We start from the raw sequence: 27,069 nt of genomic DNA, 5'->3' as shown, positions 1-27,069 counted from the left end.
ACCAGAAGTGAATCCTGACCTCGTAAACAGTAGTCGCTGGTGTGCAGCCACACGAGATTTTTGTCTGGCGACACTCACTCTGTCTCTCTCACCATCTTCAGCGATAGTGAATCCTTAAGCTCCAACAGCAACGGGTAATCGACTTCAGTTCTTTACGATTCAGATGCTCGTGTTCTCGCGAACATGTCCGGGGAATCGCTGCTTACGAGGATAACATCAGCTTCATTTTCATTGATGGTGAGATTTTTTTGCGCCTCAAGTGATCAAGAGATTGGTTATGGAAATTTCCTGGATTATTTGGAACTTCCAATCACCAAGAGCGAACCATAGGGCGGCTTATTTGGGAAAAAAATAACAAATTCATTCGGGGAGACACGAACGCCTGAACAGTCATGTGAACCGCGCCAATTCACTCTCGGTAACTCTCGGGAATCCTCGGGGACGCCACTAGCAGCAGTTTGAAATTACATATTAACCAGGGATCGAAGGTTACGCGGAATGTATCACCTTCATTTTCAACAGTTTAATCCAAAATCAACTCATAAATTCCAATGATTAACGATGATTAATCCCCGCATTTATACACTCGAGGGAATACCAAACGGAATGCGTCCCTCGGAATGCCCTCACAAGGGAAGAGGGCGAGTAATCACGAGCAAGAGTGAAAAGTAGTCGTCTTTCCGATACCACATACCCATCTTTCACGTAATTACTCACAGAACATCCACCAAGATATTTTTTACCCTATGCCCAGTGGATTATAAACCTCGGAAGCCACCGAAGGGGGCGGCCGGGGGGAGAGAGAAGTGTACCTTCGGAAAGGTACGTGTGTCTTTTTTTCCATTCCCTCCCCCTTCACCAGGTATAACACACCGAGAGTAGGAAAATTTTCAATTCCATTCATGTAAATTATTGTAGCGCACCAACTCCTCGACATGTGCAACTTGTATTAATGACGCAGTAAAGGAGCAGACGGGCGGAGAGGCTGGCCATTAGCGGATGAAAGCAGAGAGGGCTCTCAGCGTATAGACCCCCTCTTCACCCTCCCCCTTCACCCGATAATAGCCCGACTTATACTCACCCGCCGGTTGCCTGCTAGTGTTAGGGCACGTTACGCGAAACCGTCCCAAAGAGAGTGAGTCGAAAGGAGATGGTATGATTGAATGACAGAGATGGAGGGAATGAAGAGAGACCAGTAGCTGAGGTTATAGCACAGCCAGTGACCGCCAGTAGCTTCAGGTACATGTCTACTGTGTATCCTGGCCATTTGCCCGCAACCACCCCCGTCAACAAATTAATGCCCTTTTATTGTTCACATAATTAAGTCTTAAATTTTTAGACAGTATTGGACTGTAGGGGAGGCTGTTATTATAAAAATATTAGTGGTGACTCAACTCACTGACGAGGGGTATTCCTAGTAAGGGTTTACCCTCCGGGCCCTCCCTGGTTACTCGATGTATTTTAGAAAAAAACTTTTTGGGAATTTTCTAATCGTGACTGACCTGCTGGAGACATAACTGACCTCCTCAAGACCTTAGCGCGCCCTCCCAAGGCTTTCTGAGTTTTAAAGTGAAGAACTTACCCCAGGGAGTGTCTATTACCCTGAGCAAAGTCTTCTCCCAACCTCCTCGTTTACATTTCCCACCCGCAAAAGTTCTATTTACGATATTCGATGGATATTATCATTATTTTTCGGATAATCCTCTCCTCTTTGAATTAGACAACACCATCGTGTGTATGTACCCATAATGCAGGTATTAACACACCGGCAATAGTCGAGGACATCCAGGAAGGCCCTCTCCTCGTCGCCTATCGTTGACCCCGTGCACTTTATTATGCGCGGTGTCGTGAGTTAGCGCAAATAATGTCGTCGTAAACCACTCACCCTCCGTTTCCACGCCTACGCTTACCCGCAGCATGACGCGAGACCACGAGGTACATTTCCCCCCTTATCTCCCTCTCCCTCTCCCCTGTATGACAATTTTTGTACGAGTTCCTCCCATTGGATTCCCTCAGGTATTTTTTTTTTTATTCTCAGTCTCTCACCGGTCATAATATAATAGCGAGTCCGTATGATTCAGGGGATGTCACGACGATTAACGATATAGGGGGTAAAATCATTGGGATAAATTCGATTTCAACGTCCTCGACCCACGACCCTTTCATCCCTTGATCATCAACTCTATAAACTTGAAGATGTTGGATAATTTTTTATTTTTCTTTATCCCAAGATACCGGGTACAAATGAAATAGGCAAAAGACCGAAGTGAAATGTAAAAATATGATCCAACCGTTACGAAATAGAAAATTACGTGGTGGATAATTTTCGGATTATTACCATATATACAAGCGATAACCATGAAGAGTTATAGTTATGTATTTGCCTTTAAATTTTCAAAGGCTTGTGGATGAATAAATGTCCTGGAGAACGTTTAATTCACAGAATGCATCCATTACATTTCTACCCCCTTGCGTGTATGTGTCCTCTTGATTTTTATTTATTTTTCCTTTTTTTTCTTTGAAAAAGTTTTATTTAATTTTACCTTGAGTCACTAATTAGTGGTGTACGGGACACGCGAGTGCCGTCCAATCCCTCTTCACTTGCCATTCTCTCGGACTCGGTCCAACACAGTCCCTTCCCCATCCCTCTTTCCCATAGCCAGTCTGCAATTCCCTTTTTTTTTCTCATGGTCTCTTTCATGCGCTCTACCAAAACGTATGATGACCAACTGGACCAGTGATTTATTATGCTTTCAAACTCATTTTCAACTAGAGTTGAAAAAAAGGATGAAAATGAAATGAATGTTTCTCTAGGTAGGTATTTACTTTGTGCACTCAGCGGATTAATTTTTGTTCTATTTTTTTGTGGAGAGTTTGAATTTTTTATGGACGAAATGCTTGAGGAGACTTTTTTTTTAATTCCCATAAATTATGAACAGTTAATTGGGATTAATGGAGAGCAACAGCTCAATAACGCGTGCGGGCCGAAGTGACACGCGTCAGAATTACGTCAGCCGAGGGTTCACGACCTTCCCCGAGAGTAAAAGTGCGTGATCTGATGAAAAAATTTGTTTCAAGTGTTAATTAATGTTCAGAATATTAAGCCATCATGTTCAGTGTCGTTACCCCCTCCCTGGTCACAACTTGAGATAAAAAAAATGGCGGAAAATCGGGGTGGTGCAACCGAATGGTGGATTTTCATTAGGAAATGGATGAAACAGTAGAGAGATACACAAGGATTGGAAAGGAAAAGAGGGATGAGAGAGAACGAATGAGCGAAGCGAGTGGTGTAGGCCGTTAGGGCGGTTTTCGTTTGCGGAGATCGCGAGCTAGGGTGGCCCCCGCGCAACCCCCCCAGCCCATACCATCCTTTGATGCCTCTTCCTACCGATAACTCACCACTGATAATCCATTAGGATCCGTCTACTTAGAGTATAACATCTATTTGAATGCAAATCAATAGGACAAGTTGGCGGGGGAGGGAGAAAAGGACGGTGGCCAGTAATTGGTCCGGCTTTATTGGTGCCTCCTCAGTGTCTCAAAGAGCATCTCGTTTGGTCATCTCCTCCATCGGCGGCCTCTCTCATGGCTTTTCTACCGTCGACTTCATGTCTACCCGCTTTCCCTTCTCCTCCCCTGTCTCACTTTACCCCCTTACTCTGCTTTGCACGTAAAAGTACCGAACGAACCTCCTCATCCTCCCTTGGAGCGGACCTACGTAATGATACGACAGTCGCTAACCATCTTGGCGGTTTTTTATTCAATTTTTTTCTCTTCGAACTTTTTGCAATTAGGGATGTGAGTAGGTATTTTAATTCAAGAGTCGGAGGTTCCTTTTTTTTGTGGGATAATTTTTTAGATTAATTGAACAGTGTTTGCAGCCGAAAATCTCGGATTTTTACGAATTTTTGACAGAACAATTAAATATTGTTGGGGAGAATCGCAAATAATTTTGTGGATTCGAATTCTTTCGGTTTCTCTGCTGATCGGGGGGAGGATATAATAAATAAAGAATTTATAGTTCATAATAATGACCCCGGTGTGAAGGCATCACGTAAAAAGCAAGTGAACTACAGCGCGAATACACGTACACGTACGTGGACAATTCGCTAATGGCTTGTAAAGTTGAGGTGACAGAGATTTATCGGTTGCCAGTCGAAAATGTATGAGAGTCAACAATGGCTTGATACAATAGACGGCCCCAGAATATAACCCACAACAAACGATAATGCCCAAGCTGTGTGTAACCACGATGTGATGGGTGTGTGTATGTGTGTGGCGAGAGTCGCCCAGGATTTCCAATGGGCGAGTTTCTTTCTACGCCCGAAGACCCCATGATTAACGACTCGACGCACTTGACTTCCGATCCAAGTCGCTTCAACATTCGCCTCCAGCGCGTTACATCGATTTATTTATGTTTATTTTTCGGGTTTTTTCAACATTTCTTTTTTCACCCTCTTCACACCCTCGTGCACACTTTCTCCCGCGTCATTATTCGTGTTGATGGTTTTCTTTGGTGAATTCGATTGATTCATGGGATTTCCCGGAGAAAATCCAGACAATTGATTGTTTAAATAATTATTTCAACTGCCCCAAACCCATCGGTCCCATTTTATCTGACATCTTAACCAATTTCCAGGGGTTCAATCGAATAATAAATGACAATGAACTCCTAAACCGCCACTTGTTCAGTCCGGAATGCAACTGGTGAATTTTCATAAAATAATAACGATTGGCTAATAAGTGTGTACATTCTGGTTGGTATGTTAAACGCCCGATAATAACTGATATCTCGTAAGGTAAGAATTTCTATTAGAATCTCTGAAGTGTTCACCGCGAAAACTCGTCTCTCCCATTAATTCACTAATGATCCTGAACGATATTGATAACACGGGCATCTTCACCGACAACAGTCATTACTACCAAATGTAATTCACCGAAGATGGCTGGGTGCGAAAAAGCTCAGGCCGTTATTCCGTAATTATCATGGGATCGTTGAGTATATCGTGCCGTAAAACAACCGAGAATGGCAAACGTCACACACCAGTCGTACACACGACCATCACCAAATGCCGTCTAATAAAGATTATAAATATTTTCCAACCCAAATGTGCAAATAATTATTAATGAAAATTTAACTCAACTGTGTGTGTTAAAGTTTATACTGGGGTGGTATATTTAACTAGCTTGGGAAGACGCGTTATGTTATAAAATACCATTAACGGTAGTCCATCGACCGGTTTTCTCTAAAGATGTTTAAAGACACAAAACGCATATGTGCGCTCGATACCAAAACCAATAAACATCTCGACGTTATTATACTCGGACAGCTTCAACGGCATAATAACTGCGCTGCGTTTGCTCTCGCGCGCACATAATACAGGACCGATGGGCCTCTCGCGGCCCTGTCTGTGTGCGTCGAGTGAAAGTTTCGCTCAACTATTTTTTTGATTTTTTATTTCGGTCCTTCCTTTTATTTTTGTTCAATTTTTTTGTCGGATCATTGTGTTAAATAAATAAAAATCAAGCGGGAGAAATATTTTCGTTGATTCCTTGAGTTAAGTAATTAATTTCGTTGAGTTAATGTCTGATCGCGACTCGAGGATTGTTTGATTCAAGGCTTAATTTAATGAGTTATTAATCAATCATTTCTGGCCTGCGATGGAGGGGTATTTTTTAGCGGATAACAAGGGGCAATTTTGGGGAGTCCCAGGCGTGTTGAGAGGCTGTGTACCACGAGTTGTTTAAGTCATTTTCGGGTTTGAAGAAGACAAATCACGAAAGTCGGGAGCTCCGGTTGATTATGGGGTTCGGACGTTTGTAATGATATGTCAATATGTTCGAAATTCTTCAGACAGAACTGCAATTTAAAATGCCAAAGAAATGAACGATTTTTTTGTTTATCAACCTCAGGACGAGACTTAAAACCGCGGAAAATAGACGGTACCTTATTTTTAATAAATTTTTCTCTTCGTGAGTCTCGAAATCCCCGCGAATTTTAAACTGTGGACTTTCCCATGGGTTTATAACCCCTCCCACGATAATAGAAATGGTATATGTGGATATAACCCCTGTGTATGTAGAGCGACGGAGGGTTTATATCAGTACACGAGGCACGTATCATTGGCTAAGGCCTGAGAGCCTTTCCAGTGCGATTGAAACACTATACCCGGGCTATATCTCAACAGGTTCGCCAGGGCGTTATGAGTTATCCGGCTCTAACGCGGTATTATGTTCAGGATGGCGCGAGATGATGCACCAGTGGAGGAGCGAAAAGTCGAGGATACTGACCGCACTCGGGAGAATCAGAAATCGCATATTATCGGTGGCATCCTGCACATGTATAATACGTATAATACCGCGTTAGTGGCACCCTGGGGCAGGTGGATATATTCACCGATCCTGTGGGACAGCATGCCGAGGCTTTAATAGGCATTGCCAGTCTCTTCGCTTCCGAATTATATGTGAAAACATTTTTTTGAGTCCCTCCACAGTCTGATTTCAAAATAAAAATTATCCGAATTCACCACCAAAACTCAAGTTCTTCAATTTCAAAAAAAAAGAGCGTAACAGGCGGAAGTGAGTTACGACCAATTCCCCAGATTAATTTAACAATTGAATTCTCAACGTAATTTTTTTTCCAATTACTCTTCACCAATAATTTGTAATAACTCAAGCAGTAAATTTCAAGACGCGATAAAACTGTCTCGTCCATCAAATGTCTCGGTTTTCCTCAAGACAATAATGAACCTGGAAAAATGATATTTTCAAAAATTGTAGATCCCGATATTGATAATGATTTCACGCACCATCTTGCCGATACTACCATCAAGATTAATGCAGTCCCGGTGCTGGTGTAGTATTAGTCATGCGTTGGCCGTCTCCTCAGATTTTCACGCGGTGATTTTGCTGTTAAAAAAAAAATACCGCCCATAATGCTCCCCCTGTTACGCGCTGTTTTTGCACAAGTCCATTTCGATGCATATCCCGCATTAATCGATCCACTCCTTTCAGCATTAATCCACATTTGACATGAAAACTCGTTTTGTCCATGAATAATCGCGTATTACCCGTGAATTCCCGACCGGAACGTGGACAGAAAAAAAAATTCCCAAGAAAATGTCTCTATCGGGAAGTTTTCAGTCTTCATGCAGATGGAAAAGGCGACGAAAAAATCGGATAACGAGATTGGTAGCCATAGTTGCGGCGGCTTTACGCCGGCCATTGAATTCTTCAGCCATAATCGATCCTCATAAACACGATAGCACGCGGGTAATTAGTAATTCAGATGAATGCCGGCTGAAGTAAGACATTAGTGCGTGTTTCATGAATTAAAAAAATCCGCAGACACGCCAAATGCTCGCGGTAAGTTTCCTTTGAAAAACTATCTACATGTGATTCATTTTTTTTCCCGCCCTTCCTCACCCCCTTCGCGTCGTGGAGCAAGACGCGAATGGGATTCACGAGTCGATACCGTTCGACTCTGTATTTTGTTGGTTAAAGCAATTAAAAGGTTGGGATTGTCCTTAAACGAGCGTCCTGTTGCGGGGTAAATTTAGAGGAGATTTAGCATAACATTGAGTTAATTAGCCGAGTGGAATCTAAGGCACGTCGATTGCCTCGCGCACAGAATTATGGCCAAAGGTGGAATAAAGGGAGGGGGTAGGAGGGAATTGTGGCGACATCTACTTGGCGCCAGACGCCTCGTTCAGCAACTGATGTTGCTGAAGGTGTGTGCGGGAAGGGGGACATTACCGCCGGACTCAACACGTTCCTTGCAAATGAAAAAAGGCTTAACTTCTACTTCAAAATAACTACGAGATTTTTTAAGGGAATGATTGAAATTCAATGGATTCTCCTGATACATGAATTGATTTTTTTTTGAAAATTCTAACTGTGGAATTAGACTGGGCATTTTATGGAGAAAAGAGGAATTCCCATTGTGTTCATAAAAAAATTACTAGGGAACCGTAAAAAAATATCTGGAAGTTATGTTTTTTTTAAATGATTTACAACTGAAGAAAGACTCAATTTATTAATAAAGATTAAACCTCAGGGATGATTTTTAACAGTGTGGCAGCATAAATTGCTTGTTAAATGTTTTTTAAGTAGCCGCCGTAATCTCTAATGAGACCAGCTTTTGATTGCAACGAGATAGTTTGCTCGCGCGTTTTTTCACCGCTCGGGAAAATGCGGAAGTGGTAATTCCACAGGATGAGCAAAGGTTATTTCAATTTGATAGCTAAGGGATTATGCAAAGAATATTCGCAAATTACCCCTACGATATGTTTTTAATCGAACGTCTCAATATGAGTCCTAATAAGTGTCCCCCCTCCATCTCCACCGCACAGTCCAAGTCCTTGGTTTACCAAATATAACAATGAATTCATTCTCTCCTCCCCTTCCCATAAACCTCCAGCGCATCCCCCCTCGGTTTTTCAATCCATTTTTTACCCGATGAAATCTATACTTCTTGTAGGCGTCAAGTAGAATTTATATTGAAATAAAAGACAAGCCATTGGCCGGTGAGACTCGAGTGTAATAAAGAGGATAAACGTGCTGCCGAGTGTGTTGCTCGTGTGAGGGGAGGTGAGGGTGAAGAGAATACGTTTGAGGAGAGGAGTATCGGGGTGAGTTTAACAATGGTGCACACCTGAGGATCGCCGCGGTCCTTTTGAAAGGCAATCGGCCCCCTCCATCCCTCCCTCACCCTCATGCCGGTGGAATAAAGAGAGAGGGTGAGTGAGAGAGTGGGACCTGGAGGATCGCGCGGCATCGGCCCGTGGCACGTTAACGTTTGCTGCCGTCACGCGGTATGAAATGTGGACGGTAAGAATGAAACGCTGGAATACCAACAGGGAGAAAGGGGGCGGAGGGAGGGGGGGAGAGAACAATGCTTTTGTGGTTTTCTCTGTCTTTCTCGGGGATTCCGATGTCGAAGAGGGCGGGGGTGAGAGAGAAAATGCAGAGTGCCGGTGCTCGATGCTCAGCCCATTTGTTCGAGAAACACCGAACACTGCCAAAGGACCCGTGTCTTACACGTAACGCAGCGTGTCCTCTCCACGCATCTCCCGGGTAAAATGCGTAGGACGTCTTTTAGTCTGTCGCCTTAATCATTTTTTTTTTCCGGCGATTTTGCCGGGCCATTGTGGGACGGTGAGTGATGGCTTAAATTAAGACGCGTTTGGTGAGGATTTTTAAGTGATTGGGCTGATGATCGGGAATATGATGATGTGGAATTGGTGGATTAAACTTGATGAGGATTTTTTTAAGCCAGAGGGACTGGAAAGTGTCAGTACCTGATGGATTAAAGTTTGAAAGGGGGGTGTTGGGTCCATCGTGTCTTAAATTAAGACACCTGGAGGACATTCATCATTTCAGCGCCCATTCCTTATTAATCTTTGTCGCTCGGTTTATCCCGTTCCCCTCGGTCACGCAATTCTTCAGCTAAAATTCTGATACCCGCGGTTGAGGGCATGTACTGTACCTTCACTTGTACGCGCGATGATATGAAATCGATAAATGGAAAAAAAAATAATGAAAAAAATGCCGAAGAATACCGCTTCCGGATATCTTCACTGGAAATCGCGACGGGTAGATCGGCGTGCGCGCGGGACCCAACAAACACACACTCGTGCTCGCGTGCGCGCTTGCGCCTACGATCACTTATCGACGGCTTCATTTACAAATTGGAATTCCACGGGAGAGTGGAGTTCTCCCCGGGGTGTGTGCATGTGTGTGTGTGCCCGTAGGACTGGAAAATTAATGAGGACGATGTGGTTTTGTACGGTATTATGGTGGATAGCCGGAGATAAGAGTTATCTCTCTCAACATGCCTGTCAAACGTGTCTCCAGTCGAGCATAAGAAACGTGTCCACAAGATCTCAAAATCATTTTGCCTCATTTGCTCATTTTAATCCGCCTTAATTTTCACTCGATTAACAAATTTTTTTTTTCTCCATATCCGTCCAATCGATTGTCGTTTCACCTGGCGACGAGCATTTTAACGTATAAATTATAATTTTTACGATCTAATAATACGTTTCAGGTTGAATTCGATCGATGATTTATCAATTTCACAGCTCGTTAACGGTGTAAGTATAATTTTTTTCCTTAAATTGCACTTACATGCCTCAGGTATGTGCGATCGGTTGGATCGATAGATATCGACGGAAGACGATCGGTCATCTTTGCTCATCCCCGTAGAGGAAGAGGAGAAAATGTGAAAGAAAAAAAAAATGGTGAGATGCTTTATTAGCCAGAGGAAGGAGGTATCGAGACACATTCGTAGGCGATGGTTGGCTACAGTCCTCTGGTACTCGTGGGAATCTCACTTACAACTACTCAGTTCTGCCATCCTCATGCAGGTATATAACATTCATATATACAAAAGGGTAGAGAGAGGGCGAGATACGGTGTATAAAGATCGAGCCAGTTTTCGCATCACTCTGCACCCAGTGGAGAGAACCCCATGATATATATATATTCTCTGTCTCTTTTCATCTGGGCTCTTGGCTTTTTCCATCTCGTGTCCGTTGTGCCGCCTATAGTCCACAAACAGGTATTCCTTCCATTGAAATAAGCCAACGTCGCGATATGAAATATGCCCCCTTGTACAACTTGATAATCCGTGGTTACCATAAATCCAGAGTGATTATCCGAGGCTCTATTTATAGGGGGGCCCGATGCCGCGGCAAGTTGACTCGCCCACTTGATTCTTCCTCTTTCTTAGGGGGTTCTAAGTTTGATGTATTGTAATGTTAATGTATCGAAGAAGAAATTTCAACATTCAAACTTTTATCCGGCAATTTTAACCCAAGGATGTGAGACCGCCTGTCTTCAACTTCTTAAATTTTGTTGCCATTAGTTCCTCATGTCTGCGATCCCAAGAGCTTTATTTCCTCTCTGGTCTTCAACCTCGTCTTTCCGATCTCTTCAGCAACTTCTCCTTGACGTCTTCATGTCAACCTCCCGACGTTTGTCTGCTGATGACTACCTGATGTCTGCCGTTTCCTCCCGAAGATGTTTTCGGAGCGATGTCTTCTCTTTAATGTCATTGTCCTACGTTCCATGTGGTCATCTTTGATCTGACGTCTCCGACCAGTCCATCTCTTGAAGAGGACTGTTGACATCTAACTTATATTGACGTCCAGCATTTTAGGTGGAAAGTTGTTGAGAATTTGTCTGTCCTCAGCAACTGTTATCTGATGTCTTCATATAATCTGATATCTTCGTGCTCCTGAGCTGCCTTCAATCCATCACCCACGCCACTCTTTCAATCTCACATCTCCAAAGATTTGATCCCTTTCTTTTAGAGCCATTGGTCGTTAAAAAATCCGATAATGGCATTTTGAAATTTATCCAACCAACCTCAGGATTCACCGGCATCATCCGTAATATCCCCGAAGTAACGCAAGTGTTCTACTCTCGACTCTAGCAGTACAGTGGAGGCTATTAAAAACCGAGTTATGAATGAGAGCCGGGTGGAAAATAGAATGGCACAGAGTGCGCTCCGCCCACCAGTGCCCAGCTCAAGGAGTGCAGTGTGCAGTTGTCCACAATTACACACTCACATATATCACATATATATATCACCAAACTGGCATAACTACCGGACAGCCCGAAGGAATCCTCAGCCACATGGAGTGAATAACCAATTCTTCCTTCACCCATGATTCCCTCATTCAAAATGAAACGACATCGACCGATATCTGTCCCATTCTCTGTCCACCAAGACTTGAGAGCTTGTAACCAAGCACCCCAACGATTCAATTAAGACTCAACCATCCTCGTCATTCTTGGGAAGGATGAATCAATGAAATGTAAAACCTGTCTTCGTCAAAGGAGAGAAGGGAGACACTTCAAGGGACAATGGAGCAATCAATAGGGTAATGAGAGGACACTTTATCGAATTATTGGATGTGGTCAAGTGGATGTAGGCCCCTCTTAGAAGGGTTCAACGTCCTCAATCAGAAACTCCGTTCCTGTTACACCATCGACTTGGAATAACTCGTGGAGCTTGAAGATGCTGTCGTCCTGGTGTAATTGCAGTTGCTGGCTAGGTGGACTTGTGGGTATAATTCTTATCTCGTTGGAATGGTCAGGCATGTGAGACATGTCTGATTGACCATGTCCTCTCTACTTTGCATGCGGAAAACTATCGATGCAGCTGACTTATGGGAGTTGCCGTAATAGAATGATAACGGGGTTATTGATGGGACTGGAGGTGTCTCAATTTAAAACACGAGAGAAAAATAAATATGTTGACTTTTTTTATGAATAAAACGACCTGATATCGACGTCTTCAAGTTGACTTAGTCAGCGATGATGAATAATAAAATTGAAGACCCTAACAAAAATCGTCAGAGCCCCTGAAACTCACCCTAATTGAATCCCCTCGTCATCATCCTGAAATTATATCCGCAGTTATCCAACGCTGGAGTTCAACGTTTGAATAATGACACAAGCTAAAGAGTCACCATCAATTTGTCAGTAAATCGATCTCTGGATCACGTGGACAGCCAGACCCCGGGAGAATTAGAGAAACGAAGGCGAGAGGATTGTGAGATAACGAGAAGAGGCGAACGAGCAGGAACGAAGGGAAAAAAAACTGAGATGAAGAAAAAAAAAATATATAAAACGATATAGGATGAGGAGAAAATAAAAGACCAAAGGGTCGAGATGGATGGACGGATGGTTGCCGATAAGAGGAGATGACAGGTGAGTTGGACAAAGTCGCCCAGGAGTGAGGTCCAGATAAAGCGGTCCCACCCTCTTCTCTCTTCCCCACCCCTCATCGCCAACGAAAATATAGACAGTGTGGTCTGGCTTTCACCGTCTCGCGTTCATCCAATGTCCTTCATACACAACCTCGCAGACATGAAACCCCGAAGCCGGATCGTGATGCTGGTGGGCTTGAAAATCGATGAATGAATCGTCTTGGTGAATGATTGGTTGTACACTGGAGTGGTCTATCATCGGATTGAACGAGTATAGGGACTTGAGTGGGAATGGACTTGAGTGGAGGCAAAACTATCGGTACCGTTCCGCTCACGGGTCAATGGATGGCGATGGTCTACCATCATGTACAACTGGATTCGCTGTTGCTCGGGGGGAGGGAAGCCATCGAAATGAGAGCATCAGTGAAAACGACGGGAAAATAGGGGGTAAAACGGTGTACGATGGAGTATGGCTGCTGTGATTAACGACAAGTGGAAATGCTGAGTTATTTTGTACCTCAGGGGGAGGTGAATTGAATTACGGGATTTTGAGATTTGAAGATGTCCTCACTGACAATTTTTTTTTAATCATGTGAAGACCCTGTGGGGGCCTGTTTGGGCCTGACGTAACCGGGCTACTCACCACTCGTTTACTCCCCTCATCCCTCTGCATCCTCACCCCTCTGACAACCAAAAATTATTCCACTCGAGACAAAAAAAAATCCACCTCATCCCCAATTAATCCCCATTCAATCCTCTCACCCCTCCACCCCCTAACCGAGTATCAGGTGAACAATTCCCCCCTCTCCACCTTAAAAGGCCTTTGCTGATGGCCAAGGCTTGTCTCCGTCGTTTTCACCTGAGCATTTTCCATCCTCCTTTCCTCTCATCCTCTCTTCATCTCCCGTCCTTTATTCCCCCTCCCCCCCCTCCCTCACCCTTACCTCAACCTGTTGACGTAGTATGTACCATCTCGTATAAACCACACGTGTGTGTACACACGTATACACGCGGTTCGTACTCTCTTCCCCGAGACGTTCCCTCGTTTCTTCGGCTTCATGTTCCCCCCTGGTACACACCAGAGTGTGTTGTCCCCCTCCCCCCTTCCACCTCCATTAAAATCTCTCTCTCAAGCCTCAATACAATCGCTCCGATGTATTCCACATACACTCCACCTCCTACTCCGGGTATTTCTCACTGGTGCTGGGTGCCCTCAGCGGCCCACTACCTCCTTCTTCTCTACCTGCTGGGGACCCGCCGGCTGGGGCACGCACACGTGTGTGTGTTGCCGGGTCTTCAGTGTAAGATCCGAACCAGTGGAGAACGCACGGGCTATTGTTATATCATTATCATTGTCACTCGTTGATCGGTATTCGTGATTTTGATATTTTCCATTTGCACTCGATTTATTTGTGAAAATAATTCTTGAATAAGTGATACTGTCTGTGATTGTCATTATTATTTTTTTTTTTTTCTGTCTCTTGTTGCCCCGATGGATATGACCTTGGTTGACACGTGGTGATGTATTTAATTGATTGATGGACAAAGACACCAAGACGACTGGAATTACCATCGTAATGGCGATGCTGTTGGGCAGGAGTTGGTGATGGTTCGGGGGATTCATCGAATTAGCATCGAACACCTCATTAAATCGGTTAGACTTTGAGGGTTAATTGTTCTGGAAAATTGGGGCCACTCGGGGCTCGGTATTGGGGGTGGTCAGTACGTGGTGGATAATATAATAAGGACGTGACGAGGGGTGAATTGTGCGGGGAGAGGGCCTCTCAGTCAGGGACTCGGGGAATCATCAACGATACAATGAAAACGGTATGAGCCACTCTCTAACTGAATCGATAGTCTAAGGTCGAGTGGACAGGCATTGAGGGCTAGTGGAGATACTTCAGAAGATCGGAGTGACGGTGTGATCAGGACCTGACTTGTGCTGCGAGTGATATATTTTTCGTTTTGTGGTTCTGGTCGTTTATCGAATTGTTTTTCATTTTTTAAATATCGCGTGTTTCTTTGTCCTACACATGTGGTGGGGAATGAACAATGTACGTGTGAATGAGAGTGCCGATGAACCTGTGATAACGACGATTATTGTGATCCACCTGTTGATGGTAATGGCACACGTGAATTGTCGACATTCAGCCGATTGTTGATCAACGAATGCTAATTCAAGTGATTTCAGTGTTTGTTTTTGTGATTATTCTAGGGTAATTGGTGTTGGTAGAAGGTTTATCAGGCCCTGGCGTAAGGGGTCAGTTGGATTCCATTGGTTGATTGATTTCACTGATCTTTGAATAGTGGTAAATAAAAGGGGATATTGAATTGTACGATGAGAAGTGATCAGTGCCTGGTACGGTTTACTTACATGGGCGCTACTACGCAGAATTGACGGTGAGTTTTCTTATTCCCATTGGGGCTTTTTCAATGTCCCCCATACTTATATAGAATAAATCGAACGTACAACATTGATTGTCCACCGTCCGCATACCTTGTGCAGTTGGATAAAACGAGATACGCCAAATGAGAGCTGACGAGATGGGCGATTCTGGGTATTATGGCTTTTCTTTTGGGATTGCACCGGTCGTGCCGTTCATCGGGAATTCCATAAATAACTCGCTGCTTTCGGAGTTCATCGGGGAATCAAAATTTTTGGCATAACGGGGACTTTAAGGCATTTGCGACGCCTGTGAGTGAGAATGGAGTCCATTGTATTGGGGGTTCGGGGGTGTGGAGTGTTTACAGATCGCGAAATGAATTATTTTACTGGGAATTATGGGAAATTAATTTTTTTAATCGATAAATAAAGGGGTTGATGAACCTGACAGTCTTGTCTTCGAACCCTATCTGTTCTGAATTGTTCCAATAATTTTATGAATTCCATATCAAACCCTCCACACATGTTAAAATATGAAAAAGCGCCTTAATTTTCGATATTGTTCCCACCACCCCACATTCCCCCCGGCAATATCGACCTTCTCAGACACAATTGACGGTTTAAAATTCGATAATCGATGCGCGCAGCCTTAACCCGATTATCTAAAACGTCGCTCCTCGATGAATCACGATACCCGAGTGTTTGTAACATTCTATTATAAATCAGTCTTATGTCAATTACCGAAGCAGACGTGTAATCCGTTCGATCGACAATGCAATATCAACTCATTACAATCGAGATACCAATCGTCTCATGGATTGTAAAAATAATTTGTCGCTGTTTTCTCGAATAATAATAAGAACAGTCCGTTAATAGCTACTTAGAGAACAGTTAGTCAGGCTGTTTTTCGCAATTGGAACAATTGATACTCGATAGTTGACTGAAACGCCTCACTCATAAATGCTCTATACCCCCTACCCAATTGCACAATGTTAGTTCGTGCTCTTAAATGAAATTGCGGTTACGCTCCTGCGGTTATAATCCACGGTAAACAACCTGCTATTATTTTTATGACGCCCAAGCAACAATTGTACCTAATACACGTGGATATAAAAATGAGTAACCAAACACGACAGACTGACAAGTGCAAAAACTCAACTCATTATTGTTCTGTCCGGTTTTGCAATATTACTCCGCCATATGGGTTTTCAACCGTATGCTGTGATAGAAAATAAATGATTTTATCGGGTGTGGAAATAACGTTCCACTCCATGGAAAAATAATTGTCTTAATTAAATTAAAAATTGTCTCACTTTTTTGGGACGAATCCCGAAAATTTTTGTCACGATCAGATGCACCAGACGCAACCGTTCCTCTCCCGATTGTTTTAATTGTATTTAATTATTTGATAAGTTCACGCAAATCATGTTGATGCCTTGAAGAGACTCTCCGAACACTCGGGGAGACCTGAACGATAATATTCCGGTAGTGGCAAAGCTCCCGATTCCAAGACGAAAGACCGAAGAGAAAGAGGTGAAGCTAACCCGCGTTAAATCCCACCCGCGAATCTTTAATATTCATTTCCCACAGAATCTTCAGGCCGAAGTTGTTGGAGAAGAGGATTCGATGAGTCCAAGTGGGCGAACCGGGTCTCCGGGTATATTCGTGCGGTCGCTCACTTCCATTTGATAAGGCTGACTCATAAACGTTCGGGGATCACTGAAAACCCCCCAAAGTATCTCCCGGAGTCGAAAAAAAAACCGGGCTTTCACGGAAGTACTTGCATATCGCCGTCAAATGTGTCACATAATCGTTGAAATGCTTCTCCGTAATCCCCGGAGTTCATTTCTTTGTATTTAAGACGACATTTCATCATATCTCAAAAATGAGGCATCTGCATCTACACAAAATTGAATTCGGGTATTTCTTTCCGGAAAATCCGACGAAATCTTTTCAAAAGCTCAGATCGAGATTTCCCTCTTCCCCGTAGCAGGTAATTTTTCCATGCCAAGGATAACTGGCCTTGCGATCATACGGGATAAGGATAATGCTCCACAATGACTCTCCACGAAGACAAGTCCCATTGTACTCTTCCCCTCCCCAGGCCCAAGTCATCCGACAAAAAAGCCTCCGAACCACCTGTTTCGCAAGGAGACAAACTGCGTCGTTCATCACGCGTTTCATGAGTAAGAAAGTTTCAATTCCTTTGAAAGCACGAACAATGCTCCCAATAAAGCATCCTTCATCGCGAGTAAAATGAGCCGCGCTCCGAAGAAATACCATAACCGTGAAAAATACACATAAACAGAACGAGTGGGTTTTAATTGGATGGGCGTAAACTGGGGACATCCTCGAGAGGACGAAAGATATCGCAGTGTGGAACGACAAAAAAAAATATATATATATATGTGAAAAAGAAGATTTAAGCAGTGTTGCATTTCTTCAAAGAAAGAACCCGGGGTTGAAGTTTGTTCGCAAGGATGGCTACCCCTCCATATACCGGTTGACGTTCTCAACAGCATCATGACACAGTGCTCGTGTTCAGAGGAGCAGTAAACTCTGAAACTCTCCTTTGTGACGCAGTCCGTAAATGTATTTCAGAAGGAGGCCCTTCGCCTCGATGATTTTTCGCGAGAATAAGAGCATCACAGTAAAATAAAATCGCAGAGTCGTGATGTGAGGCTTTATTTTCGCCTGAGTAACAATTCCATTGCGATAAATAATAACATTGAAATAAATATGTTTCTGAAGTAAATGGATATTTGGTAAAAATATTTTTTTTTCCCCAGCGTAAGACTATAATTCCTCCTCCACGAGAATAGAAAAATCAGGAAAGACCGAATCCACTTGTGTTGTTCTTCTCTCGTGGAATAACAACACAGTTGCATTGGTATTCTCCGGTTAGCAAAAGAGACACGAACGACATGCAATGGAGGCACCGTGCATGGTCCTAATTAGTCAGGGATATATCTGGAATCTCATGAGGCTCTTCGCCAAGGCGAGTTTTGTAGGTCTCCTTCAGTTTTATGTACGCCAGGCGGATTTCTTCGATGCTGTTGGCCGAGGAGGGGGATTAGCATACAAATCGATTTAAACTCGAGATAAATAGCCACTCAAAGGCTCCTCACCGCGGACGCCGACGTTCGGGCATTATCTTGTCCACCGGTTTGAGATTAACGCTTAATGCTTTATATTTTACGGGCCCCCGCGCGCACAACCACCATCATCGGTTGGAAGGGGTGAGAGGGTCGGGGGAGGGGTGAGAGGAAAGGAGAGGGGAAGACTACCCGTTGGTATTCTTACGGCGCACCACTCCGCGGATCCTACGGCCACTCTTTATCCATTATTATGTATCTCAACGGGAAACGTTAATGCCGGTCTTGATATCAAAGTGAGGGAGGGGAGAGGAAATTCATAAAATAACGCTGGAGAAATGGTGTCTGCGGTGGAGATGAGTTTCAAGAGCTTAGTGGGGGTTTGTGGATTGAAGCATTTTTATTTGAGATGTTTTCGAGTGATTCAGAATGCCTTAAATTTGGTTTAAACCGTATTAAAAGAATTTTTTTTATGGTATTTTTCATCGACGATGCATTCCAGGTAATGTTATGGAAAATATAATTTTTAAAAATAGAGCTTTAGTCAAGTAGATGTGGGCTGTGGCTTAAAACGTCTCGGGATTCGAGGATTTTCCCCCAAAAAATTAATTTCTCAATTTAAGACGTTTTAAAATCGGGTTTTGGACAGTTTCTCCCCTAAAATGTTGAATTAAGGAAGTACCAGGTTTTAAGGGATCAGAAATATTGTAAAACCCGGCTTAAATGTCTTAAAAGAAGAAAGTTTTTAATATTTAAATTCAAAGCAGTTATTTTCATATCAATCTCTCGCTCTGGAATGCATTTGACAACCAGACATTTTTCATGCTCCACCTCTCCCATTAAGACAGCCTTAAGACACTAGTTTTTCCATTGATATCTTCCATTATTTATTTACATTATCTCCGCGTCCATCCATTCCCGAGGATCATCCATTTCAAATCCATATCGCTCGTTAATCTCACATTATTTACACAATTCGTCGCGGCGGGACACTATTCGGGGCAGGACGCCCACTAGAAAATTTCGGTTTCATTAATTGGTTGGTTACGTAAAAAAAATATAATGAATATACCTGTCCACACACCTCGCATTGGGCAATAGATATTTTTCATTCTCCATTGCAGCTTTGTTTACGTCTAAAGTCTCTTCGTATTATTCCCAAATGAATGCTTATTAATTATCCGAAAAAAAATCATTAAGGTGGAATTCTATACGTATGCGGTGATTATTTACATGAATAAATTGACAGCGTCTCTAGTGAATAATTAAAATTCTTGAATGTTACCCGGTTCATCGGGTCCAGTGCCACACACGCTGAGTGTTGATGAAAATCTGAGAAGTGATAATGAGACTGAAAAGACGAGGGAATTGTTGACCCAACGCCTTAATGGAGATGACTGTTGTCACTTATTAGAGCGAGAAAATTTTTATCTCGAGGTATTGAACTCCATCGAGAGGGTAAATTTCCAAAGAGAATTCGGTGGATCAGAATAAAATTAAAACTTCAAGAATATATTTCTCAAAAATATTAATTAATTGATCCACAATTTTATTCAACTAGTCTATCAATTGATTAATCAACTTTGAGGATATATCCACCTGAAAAATTCCAGGGCACAAAATCGTCAAAAATTTCATTCTCCATTCAATCCCTATTCTCCCCCTGTCACGATGAAATTACAAACGTTTACGGTAGGTGCATCGCATACAAGTGTCGCAAGGGTGAGAGGGGTGTGTGTAATTGATCCGGAAGAGGGACCCGTCACGCATTCACACCCTCGCGATTCATTTTGGAATGCTGAGGTCGTGCCGCAACAATCGAAAAGATGAAAAAAAAAAAGCATTCCTTTATTCGAGGAATTTGAAATCGAGTGACGGCAGCTCAGCCCCTCGGCCCATGTAAACAGATTGTCCCTTCTCCATCAGGATTTTCCTGTCTCTCTCGCTCTCATCGGGATGTCTCTGTCCCCCCCCCCAACCCCCACCCCAGCCGGGGGCCACAGGCAGGTCCACCCAGATTTACACGCGCTCACCTGCTCATCCGTTTCAAGAGTGGCCCACTTGCCGCATACACTTTGGAGAGCCACCTCTTTTCACTGGACTCGGGTTTACACACCTACGAGAGCAACTCCAGTCTTCGAATTATCTGTCAACTGGGCGGACAATTTTTTTTTTTTATACTCTTTACCGTGAGCGATGGCGACGGAACCAAGTGACTTGATCGTTCAGAAGACGTAAGAGACGGCTGAACAGGGAGCGAGACGTTCAATAAAAATTACCCGATAAATAAAATAAATAAAAAATATCACTTCCTTCATTGACCTATCCAGACAATGCCCAGCCGATAAAAATCCCAAAATTTTAACGATTATTCCCTCCACTTTTTTATAGTCTCATTAGGTACAGCCGTATGACAATAAAAAACCAAAAAGTGACTGAATCCATTCTCAACCTGAGTATCCATAATACCCTGCCGTGACAATCCAATCTTATCGGTTGAAAAGGGCCGCCCCGTGCATAAATTACCCGCCCAAATCTTTTATTTTGTACCACAGAATGAGCGAGTGGGCCTTTTAAAGAAAAAAAAATCTCGGAGAAGCTGAATAAAATAGAAACCCAAAAATGAGGAATTTACGGGGGTCGATGATCTCCATCCACTCATCCACATGGGCCCTGACCAAAGAGTGAAGTATTTATTCTTCATTTCCAAGTAGTTGATCACAAATCTTCGACGGTAGAAAAAAAAATCATTCCGTCGAATTGATTTACGTTGACAATGGAATTTTACCCCCCCCCCCTCGGCCCTCCTGACCACCCCATTCCGGAACAGTGAAAAAAACCGATAAAATCGCCATATATTAAGGAGAGATAAATATTTTTGTTTCTCACACGTTTCTGTGACTGTATCAATAATAATAATCTAACGCATTAACGAGGACTCGTAGAACCTCGACTCGTAACCGGAGAAGGATTAATGTGTGGCGCACCAGCGATGTAACATTGTATCAAATTCACGCGTGAGATGTTACACACATGTGTCTCATACAGAGTCCAATGATGCTATGGTATGGGAGGGAGGGGGGTGAGGGAGAGGGTGTATGGAGAGGAAATAAATGGAGAAAGATGCCTGTAGTAAGAAAGTTAACGGGAATATTTGGGTCATGATGAAATTGAGCAACCTGAGAAGATCAACGACATAATACGTGTAACGAAAAATCGTCTTGAATTCCTCCTTGAAGATGATTTTAAAATCTAGATGTGGACGAAGCGAGGGCCAAGGGATAAAAGGAGCTTTGACATTTTTTTTTTAAGTCGAACAGGTGGATAATTTTTTTTTGTAACGCGTGTCATATTTAAGATGTCCACGAGAAAAAAAAATGACCAAATAATCCGCGAGGATAGAAATTTTTGATTTGTGAAAAAGTATAAATAAAAAAAATATGGAATTTATGGGGTTATGGTAAAATTGAATGTAATGTGTTGCCGTCACAGGGAATGTTAAAGTACCTGCCGCCATTACGCGTCACGAATTTTCTCACTATCCCCGCCATATTTCAACTATTGAATTTATACCAATTGAATAGAAATCCATCCTCCCGCAGGAGCGGAACAATCTTGAATACGAAGAATACAAATGCAGTGGAGAAGTATACGGCGAGAATCCCGTTACCATAGCCTTAATAAAGTAAATAAAGAGCCTGACTGGACAAGTCAACTCCACCTCCATTTATTTGACGCCACAAACTCCGAGTACACACGAATATTCCCGCTAATTACGAAAACAACGAGTGAAAAAAAAAATATATATATATATAATTCCCATTTGCACACTCGCACTGACACGTTTTCATCGGAACGCAATCTGGTTGTCAAGCTCAAATTGTAAAACGAAAAAAAAAAATTTTCTTAAAAAAATGACGAAAATGTCTATTACATTTTAATGAGTCTAACTCCGCGGTGTTGAAGATAAAAGAGATAAATAAATAAATAAAATTTCTCTCTGTGCAGCCGTCAATTGCACCTGCCAAACCAACCAACAAAATCCCTCACCCCACCCCTTGGAAGACATCCATTAAAATAATTTTGATAATTATTCACGATCGCCGTGTCGATTAATCTCTGTCAATCTCACCGCGCGAAAATGATCGATTCAATCGGCACATTACAATCCATCATTCCCCGGGCGAAATGATCTAGTTTGAATACTACGATTGAAGTGAGATAAAACCATTGGACAAAAAATTCACCGGTGAGACACGACTTTCACTGGTGCGTCTTCCACTGGAGTTTCGCGGCGGGACAAGATGATCGCGCTCCGGTTTTTGAATTCCGCACCGTCTCCCCCAATTACCGTCGATTCGACAACTCAAATAATAAAACAAGAGTCACACATCCCCACACACACACGTACAGATATCGAGACAGACACACCAACAAACGACATCGAGTATTTTTGCGTTTTGTAAAAATAAAGTGGGATGGAAGCGATAAAAACGTTAATGCCAACGCGCGTTTACTTTTCCCTCCGCATCATTGTTCTTGGGACTGTTGGTCAAATAAGTAGGTATCTATTCTGTTAAATCTGCATACAAACAGCGCAGACTCCTGGGGGTGGAAGAAGGGGGAGGGCAACAGTAGTCCAACTGGTAGTAACAGGCGAGTAAGGAAATCACTCCCGTAAATGCGAAGGGCTTTAACGAAAACCGGAGTAAAGAGAAAGATGAGGATAAAGGGGGTTTTAAAAAAAAAAAAAACACACCCTCGGGGATAAATAAATAAAGAAAACATCTCTCATCCAGGCCGCATGCCGTTTGTCTGGGGCATCTCTCGTTTCTTTTGCCTCGGCCATTCTGGCATCATCTCGTCTTCTTTCCTTTTGCAATCACACTAATTGAACTTACTTCCATTGAAATTGTATTGCAGTAAAACTCTTTGTCAAATATCTGTCGACAATTAAATTAATTAAATGAACACGGGGAGCATTTGTGGTTTATTGAGAGAATTGTACCGGTGAGTTTTGATTTTGATGAGGGGGATGGCTTTTTCGTGGTGCGGAGAGAATTTTTTGATTAATTTGGAGATAATTAATGTATGGGGATTAATTTGAGTCGTGAAGAGGTAAAGTGAGGTGATTTAATCTCTGATTAGTGGCTCAAAAATGACTAGAAGTGACAGAATAAATTCTGAAAATGAGTTGTAAAAAAAGCTGGATAAATATTCCTCCAATATTTATAAATTGTATATATTTAGAGTATATATTTAATTGAGATATATGGAAATATGGTAACGAGGTAATCGATGGAAATGAGGCAACGACGACACGTGATATACTTTTGAGAAACGGTAGGATGATTTTTATCAAAAATTTCTCTCCGTGTGGGGTTGGGAGGGCCGTGGGAGGGTAATGTACGGAGTCTCTTATTATTGGGCTTAAACTGGGCGAATGTGTGTGGAGGTATGCATTCCCAGAATTCGGGTATTACCCTGTAATTTTAGGAAAAAAAATGACCTCTTTTGGGAGGAGGGATCTCCGATGATGATATGTACTTGGAGAGAGACATGAGGTTCATAAAAAATACCCCGGGTACAGAAAAAATTGTGTCCATAGGATGATTATGCTTCTCAATGTGAGGGCTAAGGCCAGATTAATGCCCTAAAGCCGGATTAATTTAAGACACATGTCCTAACTCCAGTGCAATTCAAAATATTTTCCGAAATCATTTTATTCGCACAAAAAATCGCAGAATATTTTTGTTCTTGTGCTAATTATGTTCGTTATCATGTCCTGTGAGAGTATTGATTATTGACTATTGGCCAAATATCGTATTAGTGGGAACTTTAATGCTTTCGAGATTTTTTTCCCCTCCCAGGTTCGGAGAGACTTTTAGCAAAAACAAACCCGGGGTTTTGTCGGTATGGGCAATGTACCCTGGAATGATGATGTGTGAGGGCGTGCGTGTTTGTAATCCACGGTGGTTCAACCAGTGAGGATTGGTGTACATGGCTTATGGTCATTAAAGTAAGTCGTTTTAAATTACAACGTACGGAAGAACCCGTCGACTGACGGTGAATGATTGCAGTCTGGGTCCTGTATGTTTTTGTCATTGAATAATTATTGTTCTACGAGTTGAGATGAGAAAATTATACTTGAGATCCTTTTTATCGTCAAGTTCCGATGAGTTGACGATGAACGTGATGAAGACGATACCACCCTAAACCCCCGGATTTTTCAGTTCACGGAATGCTTATGATATTTAACCCATCTCAAAATTGGAATTTTATCATTACGAAATTATTGATTTTAATTTCAAGGCACCCAAAATTTTACTCGCGTTGAATTTCACCGTTTCATACATCGAAAAAATTAATTTTCCAATAATTGAGGACAGGCACTGGGCGTCAATTATTTCAATCCCATCCACCAAAACAGTCGGCATTCATGAACAGCATTTCACACCCAGCAATCATATCCCCAAAAACAATGAGCCTCTTTGTGGTGCCCCCAGGACTCACGTAAGACATGGCTACTGGTCCTGAATGTGCTAATAATTGCATTTGCAATTTTCCCTTCCCCCCCTTTATTTTCGAGGAGGTCATTAATTAAAGTATATAATACCGCACATATTTTTTTTTTTGGACGGTAATAAGGGCGGTGCGCAGAACTCATAAAAAAAAATTGAAGAGTGAATGGAATGAAGAGAGGCCAAATAAAAGACAGTAATCATAGAATTGCTAATGTTTCAAAGAGAGATATTATTCTTTTCAGAAGATGACAGCTTTCAGTTCTCTGTATACGTATTTTGCCGGTGTATGTGTACATAAGGGCGGAGAGAAAATGAGGCCGTGTGACGGTTGGGGAAGGGGAGAAGAGGGGTTAACACAGAAGCTTTGACTCTCGTCACATAATACAAATACCCAACCTGCCTCTCTGTGACTTCTCTCGTGTACATCGAATGTATATTGTAATTTCTATATTTTAGTCCCTGAATCTGTGGGCATTTCAACCGTTGACGTGCCACGACACCAATGGATTTTATATGCATACGTATATATTATTTCTATTCGCAACAGTCGCGAAACATAACCTCTTCTCTCCCACCTCACCAAACCCCTTTTCCCCCCGTTCACCCCCACGGTATGCGCCTTTCCCCCCGAGTTGATTTCAAAGGGTTCCATTGAATGTGTATAGACGTCTATAGAGATGCCGCTTCCACATTCCTCGGGTGGTACATTTTGCAGTTGTGATATGCGATGAAATCCGGGAATAAGAATTTGAGGTGCGGAAAGGGATATCACTGGATTTTAATAATCATTCGACATTTGGAGGGCTCGTATTTTTATCGGGGTGTGGAAGGGTAATTTTTCTGATTCACCGAAGTGTTGAAAACATCCCTCGAATAATCGTCTAAACTGTCTCAGGTTAATCCATTTAAGACCCCACTATTCGCCCTTAATTCCCGTAAATATTCTCCTACACGAACCCCTCCCTTATCTCCCACATTATCCTACCCCTTTTTTCACCATCAATTCGACGTCAGACAGAGAAAACACTCAATCCGTCGGGTGATTGTCATTTTCCGGCTGACATCCGGTTTTTTCCATCCAAACACTCCTCTTTCAATTATTTTTTTCACGATCAAGAGAATTCTCGTCTGCAATTACCTCATCGTTCGCGTACGTGTGCCCCCGATTCCTCAGCATCTTTTATTTCATTTTTTTTTCTCCCCCGTCATCTCCTCGTGTGGAAGAAAATTAAAGGGGTGAGGGGAATAGAGGAGGAAAAAAGAACTGTATAAAGCGCCTGTGGTATGCGCTGGACCACCGAAGTGTGTTGTTCCCGATCGGTCCAGTCCAACCCCCTCCAGTATATATATTTTTTTTTTCTCAAACACAAACCACTCGACGAGGCATCCCCGACGGAAGATCGAGGGCATAAGTAACCCCTCGAAAACAAGGATTAGCTCCCCCTTTTGGCAGTGTGCGGGGTGCATGAGCACAGAAGCAAAAGCTTCATTGTAAATTAATTACCTGGAAATGAGAAATCTCCGGTTGACTCTTTTCCTTTCTGTATATTAGTCACTCCCGGTATTGAGCTCAATGGTAGGTAAAAACTGTCCTTTGATGCCATATTTATGGGCCAGTCCAGTAATCGCAGGGGTACCTTCCATTTATTACACTGCGAATTGTTGTGATTGGGAATTTTTTTATCTACGAAAATCCACGAAATTTCATTTGTGTGGACAGTAATTGAGAGATGAGGTACAACAAATGAGAGGTTCCGGTGAAATTCGACGAGCGTTAAATCCTAATTTCACGGTTAATTATTTCCCCCCAATTCTGATGGTGATAAGAGACATTTTAATTCATATAATTGTAATTAGTCGAGACTTGAGATCGATAGATTGAGTCCCAGCGATTGAAGTCACACGATCGAAGAATAAAATATGAAAAACGACAGATGAACAGTTCATTCTTAATCAACAATACCCAACTCCCTAAACCCAATTGTGATTGAATAGTTCGATGTGTGTAAACGGCATCAACTGGCGACATCTCAACTTGGCCCTGGACACGACCGGGTCTATTTCTGTTTCGCATATTTTGACGTCATTCATCTCACGAGATTCCTCTCAGTTCCTAAAAAAAAAAAATACCCACTCTCGGGGACTTGTCACTTCGGCTTGCGTAATTTCACATTTGCCTCCTAATTGCATTAGAAAACCATTGTCAGGTGACAAGAGGATAGCCAGAGTTAAAAATTTATGAAGAGAGAAGAAGAAAAATATAACCAAACGCACAATAACGTGTACAGGTCGTCCTTAACCCACGTAATTCGGCATGGTAGAATTTTCACCTGGTCAAACAAAACTCA

The 27,069-nt window shown here is 42.6% G+C and overlaps 1 protein-coding gene across 2 annotated transcripts in view; it reads left to right on the top strand.

Annotated features, from left to right (window-relative positions):
* The first annotated feature begins 13,964 nt into the window (after positions 1-13,964).
* Positions 13,965-27,069, top strand: part of LOC135170556 (transcription factor SOX-13) — an 82,066-nt gene continuing 68,961 nt past the window's right edge. Inside the window, exons 1-2 of one of the 2 annotated variants that reach the window (XM_064136500.1) lie at positions 13,965-14,839; positions 14,935-15,119. The gene's annotated coding sequence lies outside the window, so the exon portion shown is untranslated. Of the gene's footprint in view, positions 15,120-27,069 lie in introns of both variants that reach the window. The other variant, XM_064136499.1, reaches the window with a different exon arrangement.

This window comes from Diachasmimorpha longicaudata, chromosome 17 (assembly GCF_034640455.1).
Source record: "Diachasmimorpha longicaudata isolate KC_UGA_2023 chromosome 17, iyDiaLong2, whole genome shotgun sequence".
NCBI lineage: Eukaryota > Metazoa > Arthropoda > Insecta > Hymenoptera > Braconidae > Diachasmimorpha > Diachasmimorpha longicaudata.
This window is presented reverse-complemented; position numbering and strand designations above follow the sequence as displayed.